Here is a 25,748-nt window from a genome sequence, read left to right as displayed (position 1 = left end):
TTCTGGGAAACAGAAGCAAGGAGAGGCAGAGGCGCTGGGATTCTGCCTTTTGCTTTCTCTTTGGGTAGTTTGAGTCTCACTTCCCTACTGTTAAGCAGCGTTCTTAAGTATGTTTTTGCTGTAAAGTTTTGAGAGAGCATAGGCTGTAATTACCAACCTATAAGATCTAGTGAATACGGACCATTGACCTTAAGTTGGGGAAATGTCACTTAAACCACTGTCAGATGCAAGTTAAAGGGCAAATTGCATAATTGTATCTCAGCCTTCTCGTTGATCTGGATTGTTTGGTTCACTTTTGAGAATGCTGATTATTTCAAAGTATTATCACTTTGAACCTAAATTTCATTATTGCATAGATAATCTTTAAACTCATACTGTTCGTCTTGAATGATTGGAAATAATGTTATTGTTCTTTTTAGCTTTCTTGCTTTTAGATATAATGTTTTATTTGAAATGACTAAAAGTAATTCACAAATGGATGAAGCTTAGAAATGGGCATTGGTGAAATAAAGCTGAAATAGAGTATTACAAGTGGTGGGAGCTCATAATTTCTTCAGGCATGTGTCAACTCTGCCTTGTGATGAAACACTGAAGGGCAGCTGATGCTTTAAAATTCTGATAATCTGTTTGCTAGCAACTGCTGCAGGGCCGTTGCTACTGGGTTAAAAATATTTGGTTTTGAGATCATTGCAATATTTTCTGGCATGTCTAGCTGTTAAGTTGCTCATGCTTCCAGCTCTAATTACATTTTAACAAACAATGCTTTGGTTAGCCAACCTCAATGATGTGTTGTTTGCAGGGTTTTAAGCCGTGGCAATGCCGCAGCTGTCTGTGGGAGGCCGTCAGTGCTCATCTCAGAAGGGGCTTCAGCACATTCACTCTTGACTCACTTTTTTCCTGTTTTAGGTTTCCTGAGGCCACAGTTTGCCGGCAGCTGCCGCACTGCGATGCCCTGGCATGCCTCATGGCAGAGGTACCCGGCCGCCCCGCTGGAGCGTGGCGCTGCCCTGTAGGGAGCTGGGTAAGTGTGAAACCTCCCCGATGCGGGAAACGCCGCCTGCCCACATCTCTCCTCTGTTCAGACACTGCGGTGGCTGTCGCAAACCTGGTGACATGGGCTGCTTTCATCATCCCCTTCTTGTGCGTCTTGTCGGGCTCTCCTGGCTCTGTGTATGTGGGAAGAAGGTCTGCTGAGTAGTGAGGGTTCCATGTGCATTTTCTTTGATTTCTGACTTGCTTAGAACGGTTTCCTCTAGAGGGGTTGTTGTGTGCTGGGTAGATGGGAAGGATATAGAGGCAGAGTTAATAGGAGCTGGAGATGTTCACTAAGATGGTGAGTTGTCCCTTCATTGTCTCTTTTGTTATACAGAAGGTAAACATTGGGATGGGGAAGGTACTTAGAGGAGGTGTGCCTGGAATGTCCTCATGTTCCCCTCTTTTTAAAAATAAGTTTCTGGAAAATCATTGTCTTCTCTCAAATGAACAATGTTGATCCTCCTTCACACACCATGAGTCCCATCGCATCTTCCACATGTTGCTAGAATTTGTTAGGTGATGCGACATGTTTTAGAATAATTACTCTCTGTGTGGTACTCCTGTTTAGTTATTTCCCTTTTGCAAAACTAAGGTGTGATAGGTAGCTGGGACCTCCTGTTTGACCCTCTAAGAAAGGCATTTGGCCGTTTTCAGTGCCTGAATTGGAAATGGGACATTCTTTCTGGTTTTGTCATTATATAGATCAGTATGTCTGCTAGAGAGTCTCACTGAGCCACATCAAACACTGCTTATGATTCTTGTCTTTGGGAATAAATCCAGATATTTATGTGTCAGTGGTTATGGTTTCAGGGATCGTTATCGGCTGTTAGACAGAACTGTAGACTTCTGGAACTGCATCCTTATCCTAATAGCCCTGTCAAGAAGTCTTTTGAATCTAAAGGCAATCTCTAGGAATTAATCCACCTGGGATGTATGTCTGAGGGAGGGAACAATTAAAGTACTGATTGGCATCTGATAGTTTTCTTTAACTGTATGTGAATATATGGGCAGGATGGAGAGATGTATCTATAATGAAGAAATATTGTCTCTTGATTTTTCTACAACAAAGAACAGTGCAGCTGAATCCTCTCGGACAGTCTGGAGTCTGAATACACCAATTTCTGAGAAGAAGTTATTCTGTTTTATGTAGATAATGCAGACTGATGCTGGGGTGGTTCCTCAGACCTTTGGTTTAGGAAACTTGTACATTACTGATGGACTGTTGCCCTTTGGATTTAATGTTGACTCTGACAAGAATGCATGTTGATGCTCTGAATTCCCTGAGGCCAAATACTTGCATTTTTGGTCTACTGCTGTAGTTGCTCTAGCAAGTACCAGCTCACTTATGCAGGGATTAGCATCCCTTGTCAGTGTCTGAATTAATGGCGGAAGTTGCTGCTGATTTTGAAAATTAGTCTCATTCTCAAGAAATGATCTTTCAAAGTCATGCTGTTAACCAGTTATTTCCTGTCTTGTTCCATCATCTTGTTCGAGAGATGATGATTGAGAGGGAGAAGCTTTTTCTTGCTAGAGGCCTGTGAATTCAGGGGACTGTCTGTTGGGCCTGTTGTCCTGCTGTCCCCTGCAATGGAGACTACGTGGGCAAGAGGTCTGCCTGCATGATCAGGGTTAGTAACTTATTTTCTAAAACTGGACTACTTTGTTGGCTCTTGCTAGCACTGGCTGTGGCCTGTTATGATGCCTGAGGGGTGGTGTGTTGGGGCAGCTCGTTTGCGAATACTCGCAGCAGGGGTGGCCTATTGCTGTGGCTGTGAAGTAATGTGAATTGTTGTTGTGCCCATATTGATCTGAAGCTGCTTGTGAAATTGTTGTCAGGAGAGCGCCACCAGTACGCTGGTAACAGTCACTTTAACTTCTGATCGTGTCCTGTTTGGGGAATAAATACGTTGAGGACCATGGTTGTTCTCGCTGCCCCTGGTGGCATTGCACTCTTGCTTGCCTTTTGGGTAGGTGGTGGCAGCAACCCCTGCTCTTCTCACCTTGACGTTTGATTAGTGGAGTTACCTTGTCAGCAGGTTTCATGAGGCTGAACCACTCAAAGGTTTGAAGCTGTTTCTGTTCATCATGCTTTGCATTTGTTATTGGCTGCCTCTAGATAGACAGAGTTTAAATTCACCTTTCTGCTATGCTTATCATCCTCAGGGCCAGGCTCTGAGTCTGTGCAAGATGCCTTCTTTGAATCTGAGGCAGTACTTTTTTCTTTTTTTCTTTAAAGCAGGTTTAATACTTGCAAGTGACCTCCAATTTGGGGTTTTGCTATTAACTGAAGCTGGGAGGCAGCAAAGCTTTGAAGTGGAGTCTGGGAAGGTGGTGTCTCAGTCTTACCCTCTAAGTCTGGTTAGTGCCACTCCAACCTTTAGTATCTGCTTTAAGCACATCTATTTCAGAGATTTTTTTTTTTTTTTAATTAAAGTCTTTCCACAGTTGATTGTTCGCTTCATTAATTTATTTATTTAGAATAGGTGGGTTTAGTTTGGTAGAAATTTGCCTTATGGTTGTTTCTAATGGTGCTTTTATTTGTGAGCATTTTCCAGCAGTAGTTGTGCAGTGGGGTTTTTTTGGTGTGTGTTTTTGTCTGTTTGGTGGTTTGTTTTGGGTTTTTGTTTGTTTCTTTGTTTGTTTTGTGGGGTTTTTTTGATTTGTTGATTCACATCCAGCCATGACTAGCATTCGCTGCAGGCTGGTTATTGTTTATGCCAATAGCTGTTTTTAACCAGTTTGATAGTACCAAATTAAACTGGTCCATTTTGGGCAAGCTAATCTCAAAATGCAAACAATGATGTGGTGAGGTGGAGCTACAGCACACAGCTGTTCACCAGCCTTGACTGAACCTTCCTGGATTCCCAGCACTGAGCTGGAGTTTTGCTCCAGCCCAGTACAGTGACTTTTAGGAGCTGAAACGAAGCCACTGCAGTAGTTGGGTAGCTGAGGATGCGGGCTGTCTAGTGGCTCAAGCTTCATGAATCTGACACTACTATACCTCTCTCCCCCCTTGCTCCAGGCTTGTACTTGGAGAATCCTCTAAAATAAGGAGGTTAAAGGGAACCTTGTGATTGTTTACTGCTATTTATTGCTGTTACCCTTGGTGCTATGGATGTTCACAAATACATGTATTTGGCTAGTTGCATTAAATGCTCCTCACTTATCAAACTTGCATGTTCAGAAGGTGTTTTCAAAATCTATTGTTTTTCCTGGGGAGGGGAAAGAAGTGCGTGTGTTCCTGGGTTGCATAGTATTTTTCACAGGAGATTTTCCTTCTGAGTCCTTATCTCTGTGTATCTATTCACTTTGAGTGTTTGTACTGCAAGTGCTTGACTTTGGAAATAAGCTTTCATTAGCAGTGTGCATAAGGCACTCGCACCCTGCCTCTCCTGTGCCTGTGTGCATAAGCAAAACAGATGCACTAGGTATATGATTTTCACTTTCCCTCTGTCATTTGAATAAGTCAGCTGTCTTTTGCTCCACAGATTTTTGCCTTTGTTAGTGTTATGCTCAGGACTGTTTTCTCTCATTCTTTTGTGTGTGTGCTTTCTGCATTTATTTTCTGCTTACATCTTTCTTTGGATGTTAATCAAGAGGGAACATCCTAGTTTTATGGCACTTGTCTATCAGCCCTTCCCTTCTTTTTATTAATTTCCTTCCCTTCTGGGATAACTGTAAACTTTGCCCATCCTGTGATGGGATACTTGTATCACAGGTGTTCACATGAGGTGATTATAGTGTATGAGAGGAAACTGCATCCTGAGCAAATGCTCAATTTGCTCATCTTTTAAGCTCTACCTTTTTTTTTAAAAAAAAAAAAAAAGTATATATACGTAAACATATTTACTTGGTCAGTCTGGATTCCATTTCAGACTAAGCAACTCAAGAGACTTGGCACTGACAGCACTTCCCTATCTCTGCTGCCATTATATATATAAAATCTGCAAAATTATTATTCTGAATAGTGCACAATCCTGAGAGAGGCAGATGGTCTGTAAAAATGAGTACTGCAAGAAACCTTTTAACTTCTGTTCTTGTTATGAACTCCAAGATATAGCTCTTGCATGCTTCTGGATCCTGACATGCTGGACACAGCTGTGAAGAAGAGGCCCCATATTCCTCCTCTTCCATACTGGAGCAGATTCATTTGCCACTTCTTGTAGCCTTGATTCTGTAGCCCTCAGCACTGCCCTAGTACGCTTTTGGTGAGAACACAAAGATGTCTACTTTAACTGGAGACATAAATGTATCTGCTCTCTGAGATAGTAGTTCTAGCCTCACCTCCCCAAGCTGTGGAAATGCCATGTCTTCCACTGAAATCCCAGTAAGGAGACCATCTACCATCATGTTGTCCTGAGAGGCTGGGCTCAGCACTTGCCCATGGGCATGACCTGGGAAACATTAACACAGTAAACACATGATGCCTTGTGGTAAGCCCCAGCGCATCACGCTCCTCCTTAGGCAATGAGCTAATCCCCTCAACTCATTTTTGAGGCAGATGCATCTTAAGATAAAACGTGCCCACAGCATGTAGCCTGAGAAGCAGGGTTTTATCTTCTTTTTTCTCTTGTTTTATTCAAGACGCCTTATAGGACCCTCTGTGGAAGGGAGGAACATTGCCTTTTAACATTGCCAGTCCTCCACTGGGGTACTATCTTGAGGAACTGCTTGATTTCTACATGTCATTAGCTGCACAGCTGTCTTGGACTCTGACCACCTGATTGCTCCTTCTAAGAAGGATGTTTACTTTCCTCTGGAATGGGAGACGGTGAATCTTCGTCCATTGTGAACTTGAGGAGGTTGGATAACTTTTCGAGTGAGATCTGGAAAAGAGCACATATTTTTAGCAGTGGGGAGTGTGACTCGGGAAACATATTGGACTTTTGCATAATCTGAAGCTTAAGTCCATCCCATTAATGTAAGGACATAGGGGATGAAACCTTTATCAGGATAGAGAGGTTTCTCATTGCTTCTATGAAGAAGTTCTATTTGCTCAACATCCACCAATTGATGTTCGGTTGGTGTTTGTTATCCCTGCAGGGTTGAAATTTGTGGAAGTCTGTTGAGGTCTGATATTTGGTAATGTCATGTGTCAGTCGCTTGAGCCTGGGACCAGCTCCTCACTTATGCATTTTTCTGTGAAGGTGTTTTGTTCCCCTCTTATCTATCGCCATTTTCAGGGGAATGGGAAACATCCCATCCTGCATGGCTGATCCTCCTCTACAGAATGTTTATCCCCAGCAAAGTCTTTTCATTCTCCCTCAAAGCTTTCTCCCAGTTTTATGTCAGCACACCAGCTTCTCCCTGGGTTCTCCATTTGGTTGTTTTTTCCCTCCTAAGCCTTTCACCTGCCTCTGGGGCTGAAATATTCCTACAGCTTTTTGGCTGTCGGGAGGACCTACTATGAAGCTGCTGATGGCTTCCTGTTGCTGGTTACAGCTCCTGAGAGATCAGTAGCATCACTTAACCTCTGCTGATCATTGAAAGTCTTAGGTGCAGCTCTCGTACAGTTTCTGCCATGAAGTGGGCCATTGCTGAGGTATATAGAGATTATTTGACTTTTGAGTGTTGTAGGGGAGAAATTATTTATCAACTTTTTTTCTTTAAAATGTCTGGTGAGATGTAAGGACCAAGGTGCAGCCCACTTGGTGCCACTCAGGTACAGGAGAGTGTGTTGTGGAGCAGAGTGATGCACAGGCAGGCAACGCTTTGTGAAATGCAGCAGGTGTCAGTCAGTAGCCTCTGTGGGTGTTTTCTTTTAAAATTAACCTTTGGACTATCCCAGCATTCAAAGAGAGAAAAACAAGATTCAGTGCTGGAATTTTGATAAGACTTATGGGGGAAACATTACAGCATGACATTTGTCAGTGCTGTTCAAATACCTTTCTCTGTACCACTTTTATTGCTACCTTAATTTTAAATAAATTGCTCCTGTGATATATAATCATGGCCACTTTGGATCCAATATGACTTTAGAAGAAATGTCTTCAATATGGAGATTCCTTCTGGCCTACTCTTTTTCTCTTAAATTAATCAGGGTTTGAAAAGAATGTGTGAAATATGGTCATAGCATTAGAGTACAAAGAAGTGGATATGAGTGTTAAACAATTATTGTTGCTGTGCTAGAAAATACTAGGGTAAATAAAAGGTCGTTTTTTGGTTTTAGGGTGGTTTGGTGTGGTTTTGTTTGGTTTTTTGTTTGTTTGTTTGTTTTTAGTATTATAAGGAAACCCAAACCAGGTATTTTTAGAAGGCTTGGCAGCATCTAGACTGTATTGATTTTGAGGAATAGGTTATTATATTTATTCTTAGAGGAGAATGCACTTAGTAGGGACTTTGCCTTGAAAATTATTTTTAACATGATGAAAAATGCCTTGGCTATCTGTCACTTTTTCCTGTCTATGTTATTTGTGATCTTTCATTCCTTTTATTAGTAAATGAGAGGGAAAAATGGGAAAAACATCAGGAAATAGATGAAGGCACACTAAACAGTACTATGGGAGCAGTAAATTAAAGCATTGCTTTTGGTTTTTCTGGGAAGTCAAAAAGCAACTGGAGCAAAAAATGTGATAGATATTTTTTTCTTGGATTACACTTCTATTTCTGCTGTCAGGCTTCCCTCTACTCCTTCTTGTTTCTCCTTTCCCCCGTCTTTTTTTCTCCTTTTCTTGAAACAGTCGCTTCATTGAAACCAAGGCTGAAGCCTACAAAGGCTCCATAGTGAATGAACAATAAAGGACAGAGTTTCCAAATGTTGTTGATCTGGGCTTGATTCTTCTGTAGGATTCGTGCCTGATTTGAGAAGCGGACATGCCCCTTCTCAGCACTGCGTGTTTGCAAGTCTGGCATGTCGGGAATTGGGGCACGGGAGGCGAACGGTGAGGCTGGTGCCTGCAGCTGAACAGGCAGCGCTTCTTTATTGTTAAAAAATAATATAAACTTGACATGTAGTTCACTGTGAAATATTTTCACAGGTTGAACGAACCTGTGGCATAACCTAGGGATGTAAACTAGAGGATTGTTTAGTGTTTTGCTCAATTATTTTTTCTTTGGCTCCCCTCCCCTCCATCCCCCTTCCTGTAGTGGGCGTGGGGCTCTTCAGCTGCCTGAAGCTCTCCCTGACCCAGGCATCCGTCCTGATTTGGGGCTACGTGTGCGACTGGCTGGGGAGCTGTGGTGGGGCATGGGCTGGTGGTTAATCCTGGTCCATGACTGTGGGGCGATCAGTAAAGCCATGCTGAGGCTGAGGGCAATGAAGTGATGTTGGTTTGGAGCCAGGGTGCAAACCCGATAGAGCTGCAGTAGTGATGGGTCCCCCAAATCCCGCTATTCTCAGTGACGCATTTCCTGACGCCTCCCTTCTCCTGAGGTCTGTGGCTAGTGGATGTATAATTTGTGGCTTGTGGATCAAAGTTTGCCAGCTTGGCAACATGGTATTACTGGGGGACTTATATTTTAGTGGTATCATGGAGGTTTATTTGCTATTCCAAGCTTGTAGCTCCAAAAAGGGTATTAAATATGAAATGAAAATTGAGGCGTTTTTAAAATATGAAAGAATTTAAGCAAACCACGTAAACCCGTCTACCAACTTTAGAAGTTTTTATTCCTTAAATATTAAGGACTAGAAGTCTATTGTTTTTTCATGACTTTTTTAAAGGTAAGTGTGGCTCTTCTGCAAACACCAGACTTCAAGAACTAAGAATTTGAAAGAGCCAGATGATATCATGAGGCTCTGGGGGGAAAATATATGATGCTTATAACACTGTAGATAGCCCCTTAAAGTACTCCCTCTGCTTCCACATCCCTTTATTCTGAGACATGAAGGAGAAATCTGAGCCAATACAGGATTACAGAACTAGGTTATAAACCTGGAGCTAGACTATTTGTAGTTAAAGCATCAGAAATGTATTTTTTATGCGTATTTTGGTTTAAAATTTTTATGCAGTTGAAAAACTCCTCCTCCCCCCATGAGAGCTCTTCTTTTCAAGTAATTAAAACAAAACAGTAAGCAGCAGAGACAATGAATTGTAAAAATTCATTTATGGTTACGACAAGAATTTGAACCTCATCCATCTGTCATCCAAAAAAAAAGCCTTTCAAAAAGCAGATGGTCTTGTAACTAAAGCAAATCTGGATTCTGGCAGACAGGGTGAGAAATGTGCATTATGAGAACAGGGGAAACACTGCACTGGGAACTGTTGGTCTTGGAGTGCTCTGGCTATGAATACCTCTGCTAATGCCATCATGCATGATAGCGATCATCAGAGCTCAAAATCAGTAACTTCAATTCCATCTGCAGACTCACAACAAATGAGTATTATTTCTGGAGCACAACTTTTATGTGATTTTTCTGAAAGGTGTCATCTCCTAATAGGTATTTATGAGCATCTTAGATCCAGTTTGTGAGTGTTCCTAACAAGGGATTCTGCATAGGAAGGATTTAATCCTAAAGTGGAAGTCAGGGATTAGTATTGTGAGAACCTCATTCAAAATAAAACTATATTTGTAGTGCTATGTTTATGCATAAGCGTTTGCTCTTACAGGTGCAGTCTAGCAAGATTCTTAAATTAACAACCCGATTAATAGATAATGCCAGCTCTCCATCATTTAATGGTACTTTAGATGATAGCAAAAAGAAAAAAAAAAAGTCGCATTTCTGCCTATTACTCTTCTGTGTGTTTGACATGGGCGAAGTTGTAGCTGTATGATATTGTTCAGGACTCGTTCTCTCTAGGAATCCCTGAGTTGTTGAATGAGCTTCATCAGATTCATTGACTGCAATAGATATGTAACTTGGCGTTCCTTGCATGCTTGCTACAGATCCCATAATCTATGGCTGATAATTGAAATTCCTAGGGGCTGTGCATACCTTTTGCATGTGGCTTGAACATGAGTAGCACAGCACACTATTAAAAGCATTTTTATAAGTGACTGACTGTTCGCGCAAAATCCCATTGAACCTTCTCTCAGACAGAAGAAATGCTCTCTGGAGTTATTTTAGCCTCTTCATCTAGAGCTAGCAGCCTTTTCAATAGTACATAGTGGGAAACTCTCACAAATACAGTTGAAAAATATAGCTCAAATACATCCTGATTTATAGTAGCAAAATCATTAAGTACTTGAGGTTCAGTCTTAGGTCCATCATGTGTTAAAAATTATTAGAAATCTGAAGACAAATATATTGATAACTACACAATTGCTACCTCCTTATGTCCCAAAAAGCAGGAAAATGACTGTGAACAGGAAAGTCATTAGTATCACATGGAGACTCCTGGGTGGGAGCCTCGGTTCTGCTCTGCAGTGCTGGTTTGTGCTGCTGGCTGAGGCAGAGAGCAAGGGGATGCTACGGGTGGCCCTTTGGGATGAGTTTTATGCCCAAAGAGGCAGCACTTGCCATGCAAATACGAGAAAAAACAAACAAAAATATTTTTCATGGTTGGTGGATAGGTGGTTTGGTTTAAATGAGCCATCCTTCCTGTCTACCACTGGTATGTACTTTTTTTAGTGTTGTTCTGTCTCCTGCATGGATGCAACATGAGTCTAAAAAATAAAAATACTTTGATAGTCACGGCAAACAGCTTTAAAGCTGTCCACAAGGAAAGAAATACAATCAGTCTGGTAACTCTTCTGTCTTTTTAACCAAATGATCTAGACCAGAAGATGGGGTGAGGGGGAGAAAAACAACAACAACAACAAAGCCCCACAAAACAAAACAACAACAAAAATCAACAAAAAAACTAACACCAAACCTGAGATACAGTGCTGTGTGCATAGGGCAGCTTCTTCCAGAGCCCATCAGTCTTTTTTGTTGTATCCAGGAATCTGAGAACAGTAAGGACTCTTACAGTCTTCATTCCCATGCATATCCAATATTATGTCTTATGTGAATCCTACAGTATGTGAGCTTTTAGTCTCACTAAAATTTATGAATAAAAGATGTGAATACTGGTGTGGGTTTTTCTTCTGAAGCATTAGTGATACCTTTCTATGGCTATTGTATTGATGTGCTTTAAAAAGAATTCCTTTTAATGCATGTCATTATGTTTCACTGACCCACAAACTGAAAGTCAGAGAATGTCCTTAGCTTGATAAGTAAAATATTAGAGAGAAGAGATCCAATTTCAAATCTGTTCTCCACCCTGCTCACAGCAGAATTTGAACTGCAGTTTCTCACCTCAGGAAAGTTTGTGCAGAGCTGGGCTAGAGGGGTCTCCCTTGACGCTGTGCTGGTGGCGCCTTCTTCAGCATCAGTAACTGCTCTGTTCCAGGAGCCAGGTGTGACCACTGGGACCACTGCCTGGGACAAGAGGCCTCCCTGGCACATTCCTTGTCTGAGCAGGGTATGTACATCCTAATGCAGAGCCCCAGAGTCAGGAGGAAAGGGGAGTCCCTGTCCCAGAGCACTCGGTACCCTATAGCATGCTCCATGAAGACTGATGATATGTGCTTAGGATCCCTGAAGGATGGGAAGGAGTTGCATGCGTGTGAATGCTTCACTCTCTCCACAGCTCTTACATTTGGCAGCCAGAGAACAAGTCAATGCCGTCTTTTCCTCCCACTCCTGTCAGCTACGGGCTTGCACACGAACAAAATGTTGCGGCATGTGTGGCCCTCTGGAGCTGAGCGCCCTGTGCCGGCTGGTGTGGGGCTCAGCTGCTCCCTCCCCTCCACCCGTGTCGGGACCTGGGTGCACAGACATGAATATCAGTGCCTTCATCTTTCAGCTGAGCACTGTGCCAGTTCTTGCTGTGGCCTGTCCGAGAGTAACATACCTTATTTTGTGTTGAAAGGAACACTTTAAGCTCTGGTTAAACATAATGTTTTTATTTTAGTGAAATGCCATCTTGGTGGGTTCCTGAGTTTGTGTGTGTTGCTTTCTACATGATATAGCTACAAATAAAATAAAGAAAAATTGAAGAGCTTTGAGCGCAGTGTTGAAGCACAGTGTGGCATGAGTTTATATGTGTAAGCTAACATATATTCAGTTTTGCTTATGGTCTTTTATTGTTTCAATATTACATTTGTTTAAGTATTTAGTCTTATTTAAAACTAATCTTGTTCCTCTTTGGGATGCTCGTACGTGTCAAGCTGCTGTGCTGTGCTGTTTTTCCTAGCAATTCTTTGGTTCTTCGCAGTAAGCAGAAGAGTCGCAGCTGTCTGGGTTAGTCATCGGGGCTGTCCTCACTCAGTTGTGTGACAAAAGCATGTTGGGTTTTGTTGAGGACAAGATAATCAGAAAAGTTTGACTTCTGCCAGGATAGAACAGCTTCCTCCATCTCCTTTGGCTTCACTGCTAACAAATCAAAGTGAACTGCTGTGGGAGGAGTGTGGGGTGTGAGGGCAGCTGAGCGCCACAACGTGCTGTGGGATGCAGAGATCAGCCCTGGGTGGGAGGTGTGACGTTGGCACGGCCCCTCTTTCCAGACATGGACCCTCATCCTTTAGTCACATCCCTGGCATGCTGGGACAGAGTTTATGCTGAGCAGTGAAGCTACTGAATTCAGAGCATGTGGATGCTGTGGTTTGAAAATTTACCTCTAGTTTTCTTTCAGTCCAATGTGCCAGTGTAAACATTGCTGCAAGATGCTATTTATTTCCATCTCATTTCAAGGTTTTGGGGTTTTTTTTGTGGTCAATGAGAATGTGCTGTGTTTGTCAAAACTAATTTATTCACATCTGCTAATGGATTCAAGAAAAAAGTGAATTTTGTGATTCTGTGTATCGCTTAGGGTCTTCTTGCTCAGACTGCTTTATCAAAGACTTTGAACCCAGCTCCCTTCTGTAGTTCACACCTCTCAAGGGTGCCTTTGTCAGGCTGTTGATGCAGTAATTTCTTGAAAATATTAGTGGAAAATGGGGTTTGAAGGGACAATCAGGCTTGTAGTGTTGAGATACGAGTAGTGAAGCAAGGAAGAAGGTAGAAATTCACAGGCACTTTTGCTATCATAAATTTCCGTGAAATTCTTGAAGGAAAATGAGTTCTATGTCATGTTTAGAGGTGTGTGTTTGTTTGTTTGTTTGTGAGGTTTTGTTGTTTTGTGTGTGGGTGTGTTTGTTTTTAAGGAGCAAATGGAAACCTTTTAAAAATCCATAAAAAGACATCAATAGTATAATTACATCTGAGAATCACAGCCCCTGAAAGACCACACCTCTAATTTTAATTTCTTTGCAACACACATTATATTTAAGATCCTTCTGTGTTAAGGGGTGTTTGATGCATCCAAGAGCACTTATTAGCTGCCAAGTAAATAATATAGTGAATATTTTTCAGGATGTGGTGATTCTTAGCAATTTTGCATCTCTAATATGTTTTATAAGGATATCCTTGTAGTAGGTATTCAGTGTAGGTTAAATTATGGATTGGGGAATCAGATCCTCCATTAGCAGGCCAAAATTCTGCAAGTTCATTCTTGGCTAAGCCCCAGCCTTTCATGTAAAAGACAATTGAAATGGGAGAAAACAAAAACTGTGGTTGTCTTACAGCAGTGGATGTTATTCCACACTGGTCTGGGGAGCAGAGTGGCCATGAGGGAAAGGGTTATAACTTCAACAGACTTCAGTTTGCCAGAAGTCATCTTGCCCCCTCCTTTAATATTAGCTGTTGGAGAGCTGTGATTAAGTGTTCTCCCTCCTGATAACAGCTCACTGAAAAGTGGCTGACAGGTAGGAACAGCAGTCAAACTGCTGCATGTTTTAGAAGGTGCTTGCTGATGCACCAGCATCGCTTGTCAGCGCTGCTGATAAGCTCTTACGCAAACCGCCACCCAGAATTTCTTTGGCAGCCCTGCAGATAGCCGGATGAATTGTGCTGTTCACCATCCGCTAATTGCCGCAAATTGGCTACACTCGGTTGAGAATGACAGGGTGATTGTGTACGTTTGTTTTTTTTATATCATGTCCTTCTTATACACTTGGCTTGTACCATTCTTGTTCTGAGAGCAGGCATTTAGACTTTTTTTGTACATTGGCTGCAAAGGGAAGTTTTGTTAACCTCAAAAATACTGTTGTTTAACTGCAATAAAAAATTCAAAGCAATTTTATTTAAAACTAATTGAAAACTGCAAGAAAAAGTTCTGAATACAACATGAAGACTTCATATTGTTGCTTTTTTGTTTCAGTTATAGCAAACATTTAATTTTTCTTTCAAAGACTTTGTAAAGTTCGAAATACCTTCTATGCGAAAAGGATCTGACTTCCAAAAGCTCACGATCGAGTGTTCTTTTGTGAGACCTCAGGGACAGGTAGGACGAATCTCCTGTTCCTTCTTGATGGGCAGGGTGTTTGTTTTATCACTTTCCAGCCTTCCCCCCACATTAAAATATTTAACTGTTAGAGCAATTCAAGCCCACAAGATGGGGGTATAAGGTATTGTACAAAGAAATGGGGAGGGGAGTGTGTGTGTGTCCTATGTGAAGGTATGTAGAAGAAGGAAGCCCCTCTGTTTAAGGGGGAGCTGGGGCACTGTTGAGCTGTCTTCGGTGGTGGGTGGAGATGTTGGGGTTTCCCTGACGTGGAGGTTACCCCTGTGGCACCTGCTGCTACATGTTGGTCCCTGCTGTGTGGTGGTGGCACTGGTGTGGTGCCACCCAGCAGCTGCTGCCAGGAGTGATGGTAGTGACCCAACAGGCTTTGACAACACTTAGCTTTAGGAGGCAAGGCAGACATGGCAAATGTTTCTGAACCTCTTGACTTTTCATGGTCAGAAGCCACGAAGCACTTCCAATGCTGCCCAGAGAGGCAGGAATGCAGAAAAGAGACTCGTTTGCCGCTCCTGTTACAGAGCGTAAGCATCCAGGCACAAAACAGCCTACATCTGCTTTTCCCAAACTCAGGACACATAAGAAATACGGGTTCATGCTAGTATCTGCCTGGCCTTTCCCAGCCAATTTATGAGGTTGATCCTAGAAGCATGCTGGGTATGCTCGCTTCTCTTTGAAATAAAAAGCTGTTACCTTTCTGCCTTCCTCCAGCTGCAATTTGGAAAGAAGAATGAGGGAGGTACACAGGGATGGGAATTGTGAATATTGATGTGATGGCAAAAACATTTCATGGTAGTATTCTTTGCTATAATGTAGCAAATAATAAAGTGCTCTGTAGTCATAACGATGTTCACTATGCTGGAGGAATTGGCAAAGACCGAGAGAAGGAATGGTATTAAGAGAAAACAGTATGTTGGCGTGTTTGGTTTCTGTCCAAGAGCACCAGTAAATGAGTGAATAAATGGCACGAAGAAGATCCTATATAGACTGTTAGTCAAATGGGGCTAAATTGCCTTGTCATTTGAAGGAAAGCGAATGGAGAGGGCAGGATCTTGAGAGGGCTTTGAACAGCACCTAAGGCAGGAAATGAAGATATTCAAAGACTGAAAGATTTTTAAATTATTTTTTATTTTAATCTTTTGTATTCCCGGGGTAATATCCTGGATTGCGCTTTCATCCAGCAGAAGTGATGGCTGCCACTGTAACACCGTGAAGCGCAAGATAAAGGAGAGACCACTCTGAAGGAAAGAGCATGTTTCTTCTAAGAAAATCAGTGGACTGATTGCCATTAAGCTTCCTGAAGCAGAGCTGCATGCACTGCTTATTTACTGTGTCTTTTTTTTTTCAAGCCCCCTTTTTAAAGGAGTATATTAAATGTCAGGAAATAATTGTTATATAATCCTTAAAAAAATAATGCATTTTAGTTTATGGTTGTTTAACTTTTTAGATTTCACCTGTTTTATATCACAATGAATCCTTAGGTGAGTCCATGAAAGTTCTTTCACAGTTATCTGTGATTTTCTTATTTATTTAGTTATCTTTTTTTTCTCATGTAGACTTCCCTTTGTAGTTTCCCACTGAGGTTCAACATAAATAACACACAAATATCAGAGATGCACTCTTTTAAACTTGTTTCTCATCATTCTTGGCTGCTTAATTCAGAATTAACAATCTGTGGCCTTTTCCTGCAAGTGCTGCTAAGCAGAGCTCTCTGAGCTCAGTATCCGTGACCGTCCTTTCACAAGCAGTGAGCTGCTCTGTGAACTGTGGTCTGAGCCCCTGTGCATCCTCCTGTTCTCTGATGGGCCGTGGGGAGAACAGACCTGCTTGTGTTTCCACAAATGTGCTTATATCCTGCTCAGCTCTGCGCCTGGTGTCTGTGAGTGGATCTTTCGCATGTGGGTTCAGTGATCCAAGTCAGGATTTAATGTGATCGAGATGCTGTTGGCCAAATATATTTGGGTTGGGTTTCTGTCTTTGTTTGTTGGTGTGGTTTGGTTTGGTTTTTTTCCCCTTCTCCGAAGTTCTCCTCAGTGGCAGAGGAGATGCTCTGGGAGGTGGTCAAAACTTGGAGGTTGTAGAAAGCCCTGTTTTGGGGGAAATGTAGCATTTCTTACTCACATGGTCTGTAAGATTTGGACTGTAGAGAGAATTTCCTTCTCTTATGAAAGTGAAGTATGCTGGTATCTCAGCTGGGACTCTGGTCATAGCTTGTCATCTCTCCATCATGCTACAGCATCAGTGCTGTCTTTGTAATACAGGTATTTTACCTGTAGAACGAACGTTTTCTGACATGTCTTAAAGAGTCATTGGGCTTGAAGTGGGATTGAGGGCAAAACGTAATGCTTTGTGAAATGCAGGTGATGAGATTAGATGATTGAACAGTCCCTTCTGGCCTTGGCATCTGTGCAATTGTAGAGCTGTTTTGCTGAGGGCTTGACTTTGAGAACTGATTCGGTGCCATGCCCTACAGAAGGGTATGGCACACTTTGGAGGTACTTTCCAAGCTTGACAGAAAGATGCAATAATTACCAGTTGCACAAATCATTAGAGGCCTTCTGTGGTATTCAGGGAATTCTAAAATAGATGGAATAAAATGGGCCTTGTCCTGTAGCTGCTGAAAGATTGCCAGGAGGCTTCCTGGAACAAAGCGTAACCCTCCCATCCGTCTTTTCTGCAGGTTTAACTTGTAGATTTATGTTGTCGGAGATGTACATTGCTTTTCATTTTTGATGAGCCTATTTGCCGCTGTTACAATATATTTAGATATTTTAAAAGATTTTGGAGGGTTCCAATTGGTTGTACTTTGATCACATGCCAGAAGTTATTAACAATAACTTGCTGCTATTTTACTGGAAAACTAACAAATGCAGGAAGTAATAAATTTTATGACTGAAATTTCACATTAGCTGGCTAAATTTCACATTAGCAATGAAGTGCACATTCATTGCAATATCCTTCAATGTGCAATACAGAGTAACTTGATTCAGAGCAAAACCAGTAAGAAGTGAGGCTGAGTGTAAGGGAGGCTCTTCTCCCCTTGTTCTAGTGTACTGGATGATAGAATCATAGAATTGTTTTGGTTGGAAAGATCATCGAGTCCACCGATTAACCTAACGCTGCCAAGTCCACCACTAAACCGTGTCCCTAAGAACATGGTGGTATATTCTGTGTCCTGGGTGTTTGGTGGGAGCTTCAAACTCTTGTCCTAATGGTTCCCATGCAAAGCCAGCACTGCTTCCTCAGTTGGAGTGCAGATACAAAAATTCAGGTTTACGTTATGTTGCCTACTGTCATACGGTACTGAAGTTTGGTAATTAATAGTGGTTTGAAACACTTTCAATGCTGTTTCAAAGAGACACAATTTTGCAATGCAATTTCCATTTTTTGCTGGTTTTCTTTCAAAAGATTATATTCATGTTTCATTTTAAAAAAATTCTTCTGAATCGAGTCTTCTGAGCAATAAAAGTTACATCTTATACTATACAAAAAATCCTATTTCCATGTTTAAAAAAAAAAAAAGGAAAAAAGAAGAAAGTGGAGATAACTAGAGAGAAGCACGGAATTTTCTAGGCTCGCTTTATCCTGATATAAGTCTACTGAAATTGAACAGCTGCCTCAGCCAAAACCAGTTCTTAGTGGGATTGAAGACTCAGACTCAGTCTGCAGGAGTTTTAGGTATTTTTTTGATCTCCTAACGTTCTGCATCTTATATTTTTCAAATGAACTCAACAACAAATTTTGCAGGCCCTCTATTTTCTTGGCTTTTTTTTTTTTTTCCCTCCCTCTCTGCTGCTCCCAGGTGCAACAGAAAGGACATGTGTCGTCTTGCTCTTCTGCTGGTTACTGTAAACTTGACCCAAGAGCTGGCCCGTTGCATGGCACCCATGGAGGAAGAGGTGACAGTGAAGTTCACTTACCACAGCCTGAAGCATTAACAGAGTCAGTGGTCACAAAGGAGTGTGGTTATCACCGGCAGGTGGCCACTGGGAATGGCTGTGATGGGGATCTTGAAATGCTTTGATTGATTTTTGGTAGCGGTTGATATTTTATCTGGTTGCCTTGTGTTGCTATCTACAGCTTCGTCTCCAAGTCCTGTGACTGTGGGAAATACAGCCTTAGCCCTTCAAATGCCAGCAATACCTTGCCTTTGTCACTATTACAGAAAAACATGAAGGTGTGAACTGTGAAGGGTGAAATCTCTAAGATCAAATTTTAAAAAATCCTGAATTTCCTTCTCTAATAACTGAGTGATCTTTTCCTTGGGTCATTTTTTTTCCAGTGCTTAGGGTTCAGAACACAGTTCAAAATCAGTGAACAGCATAAGCGTGCTGTTGTGCATGCTTATTTTGTGACTTGGGAAACCAAATCCTTTAATTTTCAGTGAATAAAGAGCTTTATATGATGAAACTGCATAATGGGAACTGTGTTTTCCCACTCGATGGGAAACCATTTTTGTTCCTTTTCATTGTGGTTGCAACTCTAACAGAGTCTCTGTCAGAAAGCAGTTGAGATGTGCAGGAAAATGTCCATTTTGTATTAGATTCATAACTAGGCTTTTAAATGATCTAGTTCAGGTGCTATAAAGTAATGTAAATAGAAAATAGAACATGCATCAAGTGTGTTATTATGCAAAGGATAAAATAATGTTCTGTGCCATACCTCAGTTTTGTACTCTTGCACCCTACACATGCCAAATCTCAAAGCAAATATTTTGAGGTCTGGTCATAATTTTGTTCACATTCTCAAAATCTGTCTGCAGTTTGAACTTTATGTACTCCAAAATGATGTTTTCGCAAAGGCAGTTTCACTTACAAGCTTTCTAATGTGATAAAGAAAGGCCTAGTCTGAGTTTGAATAGAAACAAGGTGAACCGATTTGCTGAAAATTGCTCTGGAAATTACTGTAAATACAATACAAATGTTATGCAATTCTTTGAACTTTCAGTGATCCTGGTCAGCAGATTACTTTTTGATAAAAAGAATCTACTACACTAAAACTGTTTTGGTTTTTTTTAAATGTGTACTATGTGTGAAACAGTGTAAGTCTTCTAATTACTTCTTGTTGACTCATCTCTTCTTAACTCAGGTACTGTGAAGCCCAGGTGTTAAGAAGAATGGCTGTATGTCACAGTACGAAGGACTCTTGAGGTTGGTGTGTGTACCAAAGTGAAATGGGAGAGTGTTTACCAGTGTTGTCCCTTTCCTCCCTTTTAAAAAATGCATTGGTGGGGGCGCACAGGTAACACATGCTCTGTCTTGCTGGGGCATGGACTACTTCTAGTTAGCCAAATTCCACATTGATACGCAGTAACAGGAGTTCACTGTTAGATCTGTCCGTGTTCTTATCCAAAGCTGATCTTGACCTGATTTCTCTGTGCAATCAATTAATATAAAACCAGATGCCAACAATCTGTATTAACTGTGAATTAAATTCTTATCAAAATTGTTTGTGGTGAAACAAACAACCCATGTCTCTTGTTCCAAAAAATGTACCATCTGGCTGATAAAGTATTACTAAAAATGTTTGCAGAGGAGCAAATAATTGGCCTTGGGAAGAAAAAAAATCCTGCTGTTACTTCTGAAACTTATGCTGATTGATATGGTGATTTGTGGTCCCAGAATGCCTGATGATGAGGAGTTGGGGGGTGAGGGGAGGTTGTTTATGGGGTGGGATTTCTTCTTCTGCGGGTATGAGAAGGGTTGTGTTAGGAACCTTGTGTGTACTTTTAGTTCTGTTGCATTCCAGCAATGCTAACTTTTATAACCATAAAACATAATTATCCCTAAGACATGCCTGATACTGTTGTGGGAGCAATTCTGAAGCAAAATGACTATAATATAGCTGAATGAAGAACTCAGATGGTTTCTCTTAAAATTGCAGGGCAAGTCATGTTCAAAAAAGAATTAAATATTAAATGAGAGGAAAAATACATTGGAGCAGAGCCCGGATTCTAGAAGTACATTGTTGAAGACTATAACCTAGTTTGCTCAATGAGTATGAATCTAAATTGTGTATAGCAGACATGACAGTGAGTAATAGTTTAGCTAAGGATCAAGAGTCCAATTTCTTTCACCTCTTTCTTGGAAATATAAGATCTAGTGTTGCATAGCAACAGTCGAAGGTATAGCAATATTTGCACTTGAAAATGTTTAGTGCTTTGGGAAGCTTTAGACGGCTGATGAGGTAGGTAGTGAGGAAATGGTATTATTCTCTCTTAGGGTACTGGTTTCAATTCAGTCTTGACTGTAGTGGCTGAAGACCATTAACATCTGAATAACTAGCTAGAGGTCTGCAAAATGAGTTATTGGTCTCAGTCCAGTTTTCAGAGCGCCCATATTCACATTTCAAAAACTATTCCTGTAATTGTCAAAGTTGTTGATGTGCTCTGAAGGCAAAGCAGATACAAACAGCTGTGGAGGGGGCCATAGAGCTTCAGACTGCTCCTGCCCTGTCACAGAGGGCTGCCAGCTCTGGTTGTACTGCCATATAGGGGTTTCTACTCCTCCTAGCATATGATTTTTCCCTGCAGCTGTGTGGTAGACTTGAAATCACACTATTTAAATTTCATAGAATCCTGGTATTTTCTTTGCATTTTGTGTTAACTGTAAGTATTTTGAATAAAGGATGCTGCCTAAGACATTTTTCATCTTCTGAGATCCTCCTAAATTGTTTTACATTTAAATTTTCCAAAATCAAATGTGAGTTCCCACTGAAGGTTAGAGTTTTCCAGAAATCTGCAGTCTCTATGATACTAGTTTTCAGGTCTATGTTCTTTTCACCTGGCACACCTGGAAGTAGTTGGTCTGAAAACCAGGAAAGCATCAGAAGCACCAGAGGAGTTAAGCTACTGGAAGCACATGACAAGAATTTGGAGTGCATTAAATGCGTTTTGGTAGTGCTGTTCCTACGTTAACTGTTTATTGCTGAAAATTTAGCAGCCTCTCCTCAGAATGGCTTGTTGGATACTTAGTATCGCCTGAGCACATGCTGTAGCTGGGCTACAGGATGTCCCTGGTAGGGTAACTACAAACAAAAGGCATAAAAACTGGCAGCTAACAGCATACCACAGTAATAGGACTGTGTAACTATTACTAGATTTTTTTTCTTCTTCTAATATCTACTTTTATTTTACCAATATTTAATACACTTTACAGGAAGTATATAGTAAAAGATCTGCAGGATGAATCCAGTATCTCTGACAAGTGTGGAAGGGTTTGCAGATGTCCTCTACCACATGCAGTTTTCACTCAATGCCAGTGCTGACTCTTCTTTTTCTTAACTTCCTCAAGTAAGCTTGGTAATGAGCTTCCTTTATCTGAACACTATGCCAGCGCTACATTTTTGCATGTGTTTAAAAGTTCAGAGGCTTCTACTGGCTCACATGCGAAGGTGAAGAGCAGCATTCCTTATTCAAATTTGGGACCATAGCAGCAGATCCACAGTAGTTTAGAGACAGTACCACCTTAAATATTGTTTAATGACTTTTCTTTATTTTTTTCTTTATTTTCTCTCAGTACTGCACAATATGTTTATGCATATGTGTTATTGGTGGGTTGGTGAAAGTTGGTGGATTTAAAATCACGTTTAGCAGAAAAGTAAATTTTCCTATAAATAAACTGCTGTTAAGAGAATTCCTTTTTTTACCTCACAAGTGAAGTGTCAAATGACACTTTTTAAAACCTCCCCCCAATATTTTGTTTTTCTCACATTTTAAAATTGTGATCATGCAGGCACACATGAAATGGATTTTTGTGGCCGTGCATGAGAGAGAAAGTGGGTCTGAGGAGGGTGGACTGTGAGTGGAAGCAGGTGGTGTCCTTAGTTTTTCTGCATTCCTAAGGAAATCTACAACAGCCTGCTTTCAAATACACCAATTATTGTGAACTTACTAATATTTAATGGTACTTGGAACCTAAACAACTTGCTATGTATTCTTAAGTACTTTATTTTTTCCCAGAGCTTCTAATGTGTTGTGTTTGTTTGTTTCTTTTGACTGTAAAACTTTTGTGGTATGTGGTTTTAAATATGCTTTTGCTTGTATATTAAATAAGAGATAAGGCAGTTTTCAGCTGTGATTTTTGCTTAAGAGGGAAGTGATGTCTAAAAAGGAATTTTATAAAATGTTGGGAATTATAATATTTCCGATCCAAAGCACATGTGCTTTTTCTTGGGAGGAAATTTGAGTTTAATCCAAGAGATTGTGGAATTTCCATTACCTTAGCAACACTTGCATCCACAACAAACCAGTTAATTGTGATCTGCTTTTAAATCTCAGGATCTGGTTCAGCTTTCCTTTTTATTTCACAACCATTCATATGCGAACTGGAAATGGAATGTATCTCATACATACAGTTAGGGCCAGCATCAGCATGGGAATGCTGAAAGAAGTACCGCTTATTATATGTTTTAGTTTAAAAAATATTAAGCTCTGCAACTTCTTTGGTGTTAGTGGGAATTCTGCATGCCCCACATACCTGAAAAATTAGTCACATTCACATAGATTCCTAAATACAATTTTGATTTAAGCAGCTATTTTAGACACCTTTGGGCCTGATTTCTAAGTAAACTAGATCCAAAAAGAAACTTAATATTCTGTGTGCAACTATAGCATCTTGTATACAAAGCATGTAAGGTTAGTGTACAAATTATTTTTTGTTTTTAACCTTGGCTGAAGAAATTCAAGAAGCTAGTGCTTCTTGATATTTACAATAAAAGTTTTTAGAAATGTGTGCAAAAACTTAGAGAGATTCATAAAACATTGGGTTTTGACTGCTACTTTAATTCAGTTGTGCCCTAACTTTGAATTAATTTTTGAATGAAGCTATTGTAAGATAACATTTCATGTGTTTTCACCCTTTTCAATCAATTATGTAGCACCAGTTCTTGTTTGCCCAGTGTATACCAGATCTGATCTCATACCTTTACATAGATACATAAACTTTATGTATAGACATATGTATATGTTAACTCAACTTTTATATAAAACTCAGTTTCTGGTATTTTTAAGGATAATTTGGTTATGCAGCAATATATCCGCAGGCATCTTTCCCATATGGGAGTAGTACTTCAATATGTCACCCTAGGTCTTCTGAGTTTGCAGAATAAAAGGAAGATTATATTTTCACTGGAACGAGCTACTTCTTAAAAAAACCAAACAAACTAACCCCTCACTTCTTAGTGCATTAAGCATATTTGTGAGCTTTAGCATAGAAATGTTATTTTTTAATTTGATATATTCTAAAAAATAAGTAAAAAGTGACGGTAGCTATCCCTTTTTCATTTTGCTTGAGTTTTCATATGTTTCTATGACAGAAAAGAAAGAAAATACTATTTATTTTTCTTTGAAATATATGGTCATGTTGTTTTTGAAAGATTCTACATGAAATGTGCATATATCAGATGAAAAATACATTTAATCTGTCTAGTTATGTAGAAGATTAATGTAAATGAAGTCCTATTCTCAGGAAGCTCATAAGATAAAATATGGTCTCCTTGGTGTATGATTTCTGTTAGTAATTAGTTTAAGAAGTCCCCAACCCTTCCACTCTCCCGAAAACAAAACACACAAACAATTAAAACTAACAAGAATCTGTATGTAATTTTGTTGATCTTTAGTTCATTATACAGGTTATCTTTCATTAAGGTCTTGTTAATGAGAGTCAAAGCCCTTGCTAAGCTATGGCCAGTATTTTAGGGCCCAGCGCTGCAAGAGCAGAAGGATGCTTTGTTATACTGTATTTCCATTGTGAATTAAAGAGTGTGTGGGGCAGAGGGAAGCATTTTTAATTTCATGCATATGAGCAGTCTGTACAAAGCACACTGAAGGTATTGTGACATATTCTGAAATATTCTGGGACTTGATACTTCTCTTGATGCTTTATATCATTATTTTCTTTAAGTATCGAGATGACTGAAGGGCTTTGCATGAGAGAGGGTTAGGACCCAAAATACACACTCATGAGCTCTTGGTTGTGTTTCTCAGCACAGCTCTACCTGCCTGCTACCAGTTCAGTGATTACAGCTGTGGTGTTTGTGTGTACATACATGTGTACCTGTGAGGCTGTAACTATGAAAGTTTAACTAGGATTGTGCTTCTAAGAACATCTTCCTCAAAAGGAACTGGACATTTTCAGCACTATGCTGCAGGTGGTTTTTGGTCCTTCTTTAAAAGACCACAGAAAGAGGGAAGTCTGAGAAAAGAAACCTCACTTTGAAGATCTACAGAATCCTGAAGTTTGTTCAACCAGTTTCTGGGGGTGCAAAAGCAGGTAAAGTAGTGTGTGAGGCTACTACATAGTGGTCTGGATCTGTACTGCCCCTGACAGCTGGGTCATGCTCTTTCTCCAGTGCTGCAGAGATTGGAGATGGCATTTTGAATCTGCATGAGAGCAACATTTCTCCATGAACCAAACCTCTTTCCACAGACATGCCTGGGTCTGTGCTCATCAAAGTGTGGTGCCACGTGCAGTCTGGGCTCCTGTGCCTGGTTCTGCTTACGGGTTACGTTTCCATGAATGCAAATGAGAGAGCATCATAGGGAGCTTACAGAAACATGCAAAGACTTTGAGGACCTTCTAGGGCCCAGTCCTTTTGTGAAACCCAAGGGAAGGGCTTCTTCCATGTGAATTGGTAGGACATCACACTAGCAGTCACTTTTTTACCAGGGCTTGATGTTACATGGGACTTGGCAAGCAATTGACAACACACACCAGAAAGCTAAAAAATCCTCAGTGTAAAATCCTGAGGCAGGTGGCAGGCAGGGTGTCAAACTGACTGACTGATGAAAGGAAACGAGTAGGTGCCTGTTTCCATACAGCAGTGCTTTATTAATGGCAGCAAACGGGGGAGTCAGTCAGTGGGAGGATAAAGGGCTGTGAGTGGAAAAATTGGCAGACAGAGAGAAATAGAGATGTATTAAAAATATGTAGAGGAAAGAACTTCCTGATCTTGGGGAGGTGCTGGGAAAGGTTGGCACCAACAGCAGGAGATGGTGGTGAGGAAGGTGGATGAGCACTTGTGGATCCAGGTGTGCTGCAGTTCTTCAGTGTGAATATGCCAACATTTACAGGCTGCACATCTGATCTTAAAGCTTGTGACATTTATGTTTCCTCTAATACTGTCTTTCAGCATAATGTTCTTCATCCCTTGTACCTGGCTTGTGTCTTTATGGCTTCTTGCCATGGTTTTCATTCTGGTTGCAGTTGGCTGCAAAGCAGCACTTTGGCAGGATTGCCCGGGCTGGTGGACTCTGCTGAACTTGCTCTACCTTTCCCTCTTCGGCTGTTTTCTGCTTGTCACAGTGCTTACTCTGTCCCTGAGTCTGACAGCACAGATGCTGATTTTGAGCAGATTTTCTGCCTGACCCTTCTGGTTTTCAAACTGGAATAGAAACAAACAAACAACCAAACCAACCAACCAAACCAAAACAACGAAAAAAGGAGAAAATAT

At 40.8% G+C, this 25,748-nt stretch overlaps 1 protein-coding gene across 1 annotated transcript in view; it reads left to right on the top strand.

Annotated features, from left to right (window-relative positions):
- The first annotated feature begins 1,002 nt into the window (after window positions 1-1,002).
- The window catches only part of KIAA1217 (KIAA1217 ortholog), a 355,643-nt gene continuing 330,897 nt past the window's right edge, over window positions 1,003-25,748 (top strand). The window contains exon 1 of the mRNA XM_065628997.1: window positions 1,003-1,021. The gene's annotated coding sequence lies outside the window, so the exon portion shown is untranslated. The remainder of the gene's footprint in view (window positions 1,022-25,748) is intronic.

Source organism: Caloenas nicobarica, chromosome 2, assembly GCF_036013445.1.
Source record: "Caloenas nicobarica isolate bCalNic1 chromosome 2, bCalNic1.hap1, whole genome shotgun sequence".
Taxonomy (NCBI): Eukaryota; Metazoa; Chordata; class Aves; order Columbiformes; family Columbidae; genus Caloenas; species Caloenas nicobarica.
This window is presented reverse-complemented; position numbering and strand designations above follow the sequence as displayed.